Raw genomic sequence first — 8717 nt, 5'->3', positions numbered from 1 at the left:
TCTATGTTAAAGCACGTATAATATCATTTTGATGCAGTCATATTAATTTTTAGCCACAAATGTAATTCTTTTGGACAAAATGAACATTTCTACAATTACATAGAGGTGGCTAAAACAGACTAACATGGGTTCATATTAAGGGTTACATGAGCTCATTTACAGGCAGTAGTGTGGTGGTTAGCACTGCGGCCTCACAGCAAGAAGTTCACTGGTTTGAGCCTTGGCTGGGTGGAGGTTCGATCAGTGGCCTTTCTATGTGGAATTTGCTTGTTCTCCCCATACATGTATGGGTTCTTTCTGGGTACTCTGGCTTCCTCCCACCACCCTAAGACATGCATATTAGGTTAATTGGTCACTCTAAAGTCTCCCTAGGAGTGAGTGTGAGCATGTAAGGTTGTTTGTCTCTGTGTTGGCCCTGTGTTGAACTGGTGACCTGTCCAGGGTGTACGCTGCCTCTTGCCTGCTAATTGCTGGGATAGGCTCCAGCCCCCCCATGACCCTGAAATCGACTAAGCAGTATAGAAAATGAATGAATGAACTCAGCATCAAATAATACAATTTGAATCAAAACTCTGCAAGAAAACTAAAGTATTCTCGTTGGATGATAGTTATGCTACCTTTCTTTTTTGTTGTTTGTAAATGTATCTCAAGGAGTGTATTTGCACAGATATAATTTGTATTTCTACATGTTTTTTGATTATATTTTTTTTAGATAATTTTGCATTTATTTAGATGGCATGCGAAGATATTAAAGAACTGCAGGGTGGGAAGCGAGCAGGGAATTATCATGCTGTAAAGACACGACTGGCCTTCTCTCTCTTTGTGTTTATATAGGTACATGTTTGCTGACACACACAAGTGGACACACACAAACCCATAAGCATATCGCATGCACATACTGGTAGAGAGAAGCTGGAGAGGCAGGCACCACTGTTACTGCAGCAGATAATAAAAACACAAAGTCAGTCACCAGGATCATGAATATTAACTCTGCCTGACTCTCTTTTTACACTGAAAAATGGTAATTGTGTTTGGACAACCCCCGAGGTAGTCAGTGCTGCAGCTGACGGTGTTATATCTTTTTTTCTTTTTGTTTTTTTTTTCAAGAAGCAGAGTCGCCACCCAGTGATGACTAGTGTACCCTAGGGCTATTTGAGATTCAAACATAGACAGTTGGACTAGTCACACACCCACTCCTACCATGCAAATTTAAAGGGAAAGATCCCCAGGCCCTCAGGGAGAAGCACAGATGGTAACTATTAGATAGACAGAATAAAAGAAAACAAATTATATAGAAAACAGAACAAGGGAGAAAACGCCACACATTTCTCTATGCCAAGAGATTCTGTTTGCGTTCAAACTTGTGCTACAGGTTGTCGTGCTGAGAACTGGTAGGTGTAACTATAATGTTTTCTCTGGAAAAACGTTTCCAACGGTTTTAATGGTTCAGACAGTTATTTGACTATTTGAATGCACTTTGCAAACATATCTCCATGGGACAAATTGTTTTTAGACAGGTAATATGGTTATGTAGAGCTCCTTTCCAGTTCTTATACAGTACAGCCAGTTTTCCTGCCTGTTAATTATTTGGGTTAAGTGTTGTTGTTTTTTTTTCTCTCTCTCTCTCATCAGTTTAACTATGATTAATAGTTTACATTGAAGATTTACAGTCATTAAACCTCTTATGCAAACGTGCATATAACTGTTGAAAAAATATCTAATTATACATAGACTATTGGTACCAGTGTTACTTATTCTGGAGTGAAAAAGACTTAAATTCAACTTAGAGAGAAATAAATAAATAAATGGCAACTGGCTAAAATGCACAGACTATAAAAACACCTGCAATATTCAACATAGTATAATAGAAAGTTGACTGTTAAGGATCAAGGATTCTCGTTTGCCATTTTTATTGTGCGTTTACATACACAAGAGAAAAAAAAATCAGTCCAGAGATTAAATAAAAGATGAAAGACAATTTCACTTTCAGACATTCTGAAATCTATGTTTCACAAAGTTTAAGGGCGATTTTAAGAAACACTACGTTTAGTCTCCTGTTGTGAAAGTTTGCTTGTAATTCAGAGAATGGCCTTTTGATATATGGGCACAAAGTCCAGCTGTGGCTCTTAACATCATGTTTGAGAGTGTTGATTCTGAAGAAAAATTATGTGGGCGTTATGTCCTTGAATCTAAATCCTTTCCTCCTGCAATAAAACACGTGGAAACATCTCTGACATATGTGATGTTACAAAGCTCAATGAAATGTCTTTGTTTAAAAAACAAAGTCAAATGAGAGGTTTTAAATACTTTATATTAAGGTGTGTGTGTTTTTAATAGGTTGTTTTGTGTTTTAATTTTTCTTTTCTCAATTGATGCCAGTACTTATCTTTTGAGACAGTCTTAGTGGGTTTGTTTTTCTTTATGGTCTAATGATGTTTTCATTATTAAACTACATTTTCATTGCATTACACAAATTATTCTAATAAAATTAAACAAGCACATTGCTTGTTCATTATCTTTGCTTTTTTTAGAAGTATCTTTAACAAACCTTCTTAACTTGTCAGATCCTTTAAACCAGCTTTGTTAACATTGCTTTGTAAGCCTGTCTGTCATCATTTCTTCATTTACATCACTTTATCTTGCCTTGAGTCTTTGCCTTGAGAAGAGGTTTGTCAATAAGCTCTCAGCCTCCTTCTTCTCCTGCAAAACCAAAAGCTTTTTATTACTTTGTATAAGATTTGTGCTGCTGTCTTTGTGATCATGAATATTTTTAACAAACAAAATGGTTCAGAAGAAGAGAGATCTCTTTATCACTTTGGCCTGTTTTCTTGTGTTTGTGTTAACTCTCTGGCTAATTACTGTATGTCCTGTCATATGATAAAAATGTGCTTCAAGGGTTTTTTTTTAGTATTAATCTCACAAGAGTCAGGCCTTGCAGAAGAGAAGAGTAAAGTAGAGTGAGTGGATCACCCCATAGCCTAAAACAGGTCAATGAGAGCAGAGGTTGGAAAAGGAGCTGTTGTACTGAATTTCTGTTCTATTGTAACAAAAGCATTCCAAAGACATTTAATTAAGACCTAAGGAAATTATGTGGAAACAAAAAGGTTGTAATACAGCCAATATTTACCACAAAACTGCATGATTTGCAGAATACACTATCAGGTAAAAGAACATAGGAATGATATAATATGTGCCTTATCTTTTCCATGACCTCTGTTGGTGCACATGTTTGTGTGCATATGTGTTTGATGTGCAAGAGAGAGTTGTTGGCTGCTCCCTGACCCCTCTCGTGTAAACATGGACACACTCCGACGAGGTGCTGAATGGCAGTGATTATGAGAGAGTGCAGAGCTACCCACTCATACATACACACACACACACACACACACACACACACTGGGACCTCTGCCAAGGAGGAAAGACCCATAGAGCAAGGCTTCCCCTGGCTCCTTGCCAACACTCCATTAACAGAAAGAGGAGGAGGAGCAGGAGAGGGTGGTATGGAGAGGGGGAAGTGGGACAAGAGGAGGTAAAGAGTGGGAAGAATAGAAGGAATGGTAGCAGAGGGGAGGGGGAAAGTTGATAATCTGGGTAAATGGAGAAAAGAATAAACTTGTGTGAATGTGTGTTCCTGGACTGATAGGATACAAAGCTGGCTTTTAATCCTCTTGTCACAGTTATGATACAGTACAGAGCCAATATTTACGTTTTCATCCTTTTCATCGTTCGGGAGGAAGTTTGTTTGGATTGTAATTCAAGTAATTCACTCTTTAGATGAGAAATGTAGAGTGAGGTGATTAAGTCCTGTGTTGGACATTAACAAATACATGAAACCGAAATTCTAGTAGTTTCAGATTGTTTATATGTTTCCAAGTAAGCTTTGGGAGTAATGTTGATCTGGTTATTATACTGAGCCTAAAAAAGTAAAAAGATTTTTTTAAAAAAAGAAGAAGAATGAAAGGTTTTACTTCTGCTGAGTTAAATAAAAGCAATGAATTTGTTTTTTGTTTTTTTTACACAAGCTTCTGGTTGGAGTTTTTAGCAGCATAGCATTAATTTGCAATAACAGACAAATAAAAACAAAGCTAACATCAAAACCAAGAAATAATGTTCAATATATGATATCTGTGAAACAGATGGATGGATGGATGGATGGTGGATGGATTGAAGGAAAAAAGTTGTGAAATAATTAGCTATGTAATACAGGTTTTATTATATATAAATTACTAAGTACAAAAATGAATATTGCCATTGTTTTATTTATAGGAAGAGAAAGAGAGACTCTCTCTCTCTCTCTGTACTGTAGTTGTAGCTGTACAAAATATATATATATACACTTTTTGCACATTATCACTGTTTATAGTTCTGTTTACCAAAAGAAGATTTGCTTTTACATCTCAAAACAGATTACTTTTACTGCCTGTTTACATACTGCATATATTTAATCAATTCATTGATCTTTTAAATTAAGGCTATTATTGAAACTCATTTGTATTGTTAGTTCTCCAGTCTGAATTCCTTAGAAATGAGATGATATACTCTAAGGGGTTTATGTTTGACAAATATATTTAAATCCAAAATAACTGAAGAATAAAATTGCCATAATATATGTTCATTTATTCATGAATTAGCTGGTATTGAAAGAAAGAAAGAAAGAAAGAAAGAAAGAAAGAAAGAAAGAAAGAAAGAAAGAAAGAAAGAAAGAAAGAAAGAAAGAAAGAAAGAAAGAAAGAAAGAAAGAAAGAAAGAAAGAAAGAAAGAAAGAAAAAGAAGAAATATCTTTGAAGCCCTCAACTTTTGGTTTAAAAAGCAATAGAAGAAATGTGTATTGAGATGAGCCAAGAATGACGCACTTCAATGGTAAATGACAGAGGGAAAATCATTGGAGAGAATAAAGGAGACAAACCAGTACAAACACACAAAGATCTTTGTCAGGGTCATGTGTTGTTTGTCAGGTCACGCTTTTCCTGTCCTTTGCCCGTCTGGCCTGTTATCAGAGAGTAGCTTGGCTTGTCAACTGACTACAGATGACCATGTGCTGACCCCTTCAACCTCCTTCAAATCATGTGATGGCACATTTGCACCAGAACCTCAGTCAGCTGGACATACACATCCTCCAGTACTAGAGGATGTGTATGTCCAGCTGACTCTAGTACAATGGAAAGAAGGCTACTCTAGTACTAGAGTATAGTAGAAGGGGACTTCTTAAAACAGCAATGATCAGTCAAGGAGAAGACATCGGCAATATTTGGTTTTGCACTCAAATCTATCATTTTTAAACTACACCTGAGTCCTTCTGTTGTGAGGGCAAACTCTCCTAAGGCATGTGCACTTGGTGGTTTTCCCTTCAACTTAAATATATCCAAGATTTAAATGTAGAAATATATTTTTGTGAAGTTTTATGGGTAAACGTGACAAAACATATTGACTTTGAGTATACTTGTTCACATGTCCCAAGGTTTCTAAAGTCTAAATCTTGCCTTTGGCAGACCAGTATGTCTTAAAAAGAAGCCTTTTGTCATTTCTATTAGTAAATCTAGCTACTACAAGAATTACATTATGAATTTTACATTTTTTTGCATTTTTGTTTTTAAAGGAGTTGCTTGTTGAGTGCTTAGAAATAATGGAAACTCTAATCTGTTACTTAATCATGAACCTATAATGCTGTTGTATCTGTTATTGCGTGTTATATGTGATGAAGTGATACATGCCTACTGAAAAAAAGTGACAAATTCTTTATTAAGGATGGAACATACCAATACTGGCTGCCCAAAAAATATTTTGGCACCAAACAAGGTCACACACTAACATTTTATTGGACCGCCTTTAGCTTTGATTATGGCACACATTCGTTGTGGCATTCTTCTGCAATATCACAAGATTTATTTCCATCCAGTGCTGCATTAATTTATCACCAAGATCTTGTAGTGATGATGGGAGAGTCTGACAACTGTACAAAACCTTCTCCAGCACATCCTAAAGATTCTTAATGGGGTTCAGGTCTCTGTGGTGACCAATCCATGTGTGAAAATGCTGTCTCAGGTTCCTTGAACCAGGCTATCACAAGCTAAGCCCCTTGAATCCCTGCATTGTCATGTTGGAATATGCCTGTACCATCAGGGAAGGAAAAAAACATTGATGGATTAACCTGGTCATCCAGTATATTCAGGTACTCAGCTGACCTCGTCTTTGGACTCATAATGTTGCTGAACCTAGACCTGAACATAACACTGCCACCACAGGCTTGTACAGTAGGCACCAGACATGATGGCTGCATCACTTCATCTGCCTCTCTCCTTACCCTGATGCACCCATCACTCTGGAACAGAGTAATTCCGGATACATCACACCACACGACCTTTTTCCATTGCTCCAGAGTCCAATCTTTATGCTCCCAAGCAATTTGGAGCCTTTTCCTCTGGTTAGCCTCACTGATTAGTGGTTGTCTCATGGCTACACAGCTGTTCAGTCTCAGTCCCTTGAGTTTCCTTCCATTTTCATATGAAAATGCTCTTACTTTCACTATTAAACACAGTCTTGAGTTCTACTGGGTTTTTTTTTTTCTTGGATTTGATTTAATCATATGTTTAATTTACCGCCAATCATGATCACTCAGGATTTATTTCCAGTCACTTTTCTTTCTTGCAGATTATGGTTTTTTTCTCTGCTTGACTAATTCCAATGATTTAACCCTTCTTAAACAGACCAAGACCATCTTTTGACATGGTTGTTTAAGAAATGAGAAGTTACTCATTACATGAGTTGGGGTTAAATAACTCGTGGTCATCTGAAAGATAATCACCCATGCAGTAATTATCCAATAGGATGCTCAGTTCTATTTGCTTGGTTAAATCCATGTTTGTGACGGTTTTTTTGGGCCAGGCAATGCAAAAAAAGTGGAATCCATGAATTGGACCAGAATTAGCAGACATACATGGTGAATCATGTATTGTTTTATGACATGTGGGTAGACGTCCATTAACACACAATCTGTGCAAAAATAGAGTAAGATCATGAGCAGAGTTCTGATTGGTATCTCCTTGCTTAACAGAATGACCCTTTCATAAAAGCCAATTTACTGCTGGCCCGTTTTCTTTCTTCTTGTGTTTGACAGAATGAACATCATTATGTTAGAGCGCTACAGATACCACAATCAGACCTCCATGACAACCATCAGTGGCTTATTGGAATCAGCCCTCACATTTGGTGAGTATGACATGTCAAACAGCTCAGATGGTCATTGATCTCTGGAAACAGAACACCTTAAACAGGATTAATGAGACAGAAGCTGATATTTCTTGTAGTCTACTTTTTTTTGACAACGCTTTAATAAGGAAAATTGCAGGTGTTTGGATATGCTGAACCTACTTTTCCCATGACGTTAATGTTGTGTTTCATTTAGGTCTTACTGTAGAATCTGCCATCAGTGAGCCTGTTGTAAGCTCCCAAGGATATCAACATTTTATCACCCAGTTAAGCATAATGCCCTGGTCATAAAGTTCAGTGTTTGTACAATCAACCCCATAACTCAGATGATTTATTAACTGTGGTGGATAAATGAGAAAAGAGTCATCTTATGCCTGAAAATAAAAAGACTAAGTGTACCAGTGCTGCTTTCTTTTGCTTTCCTTGCTCCACTAAACATCACTCCTGCAATATGAGCCTTCCTCTGTTTGTGTTAGTGTGAATGGATTGAAAGCTCAGTTTTATTTGATTTGGTAGGCTACTCTAGCAGACTGCAAAATAGAATTTGACCTATGTAATGTCCTTTTTAATCAGAAGTAATTGACACAAATAGACTTTAATTATGACTGCATATGCCCTTGCCATCCTTGCAATAGCTCTGCAGTGCTAGTCTCTTTGATTTCCTCCACTTACAGGAGATTGGCTAAATAAATTCCCATTTAACAAGAAAACTGCCATCAAGAGCTTTCAGGACTGTATCTTATAAAAAAAAAAAAAAATTAAATTTTGACAAACCACAAACCTTTTGTAATTTTCTGCATGTAAAAATGTGCAACTCTTCCATCCAAGTTCCCATTTTTTTCATTCTCTCTCTCTTTTTGCTAGCCTTGTACAGTTATGTGAGAACTTTGTGCCCCTGGATAGTTCAATTAATATACAGTAACCAATTTCTCCTTTTACCCTCCAATCTCCTCCCTCCCCTGCTGAGGGGAAAAATGTGTCTCATTCCAATTTAATGCATGGCCAATTCCCACTTCGACAGAGCAGTAATTAAAATCCACACGCAAAGCCCCATTCATCAGTGGAGATGACAGAGAAAAGAGGTGGGGGACGAGGGGTTCTGTTGCTGTACCCTTGAATTTAGGAATTCAGGCTAGCTTGGGAAGAGTGAAACAAGGAGGAAGCGAGAGTAAAGTAAGAGTAAATGGTGATTTCTGCAGGCATGTGATACATCTTGTTTTTTTGTCTATCAGCTCTGTACTCATCACTTTAACAATTACGTGCCTAAAATGTGTCCGTGTGCAAACAAATGTGTGCATACACTAATAAAATGCTACATCCCCCTGTGCAAATGCGTCTTTTCTCATGCTTCTCTTGCCAATACCTGCAGCATTATCATCTCATTAATATAGCACCCTCCAGCTCAAGCTCCGCCCATCATATAAGTATTTTCTCCTCTTATTACAGACCCCCCTGTCTTCTGCACCCCATGGCAGATTTTCTGTTTTGACAGAAGCCCTGCTGCGCTCTTT

The 8717-nt window shown here is 37.3% G+C and overlaps 1 long non-coding RNA gene across 1 annotated transcript; it reads left to right on the top strand.

Moving 5' to 3' along the window:
- Positions 1–1275: 1275 nt before the first annotated feature.
- LOC121649519 lies at positions 1276–7632 on the top strand. The gene is made up of 3 exons (XR_006012132.1): positions 1276–1391; positions 7115–7206; positions 7403–7632. It is a non-coding gene; the product is annotated as an uncharacterized LOC121649519 (long non-coding RNA).
- Positions 7633–8717: the final 1085 nt, after the last annotated feature.

The sequence above is a fragment of the Melanotaenia boesemani genome, chromosome 11 (genome assembly GCF_017639745.1).
Source record: "Melanotaenia boesemani isolate fMelBoe1 chromosome 11, fMelBoe1.pri, whole genome shotgun sequence".
Lineage (NCBI taxonomy): Eukaryota > Metazoa > Chordata > Actinopteri > Atheriniformes > Melanotaeniidae > Melanotaenia > Melanotaenia boesemani.
This window is presented reverse-complemented; position numbering and strand designations above follow the sequence as displayed.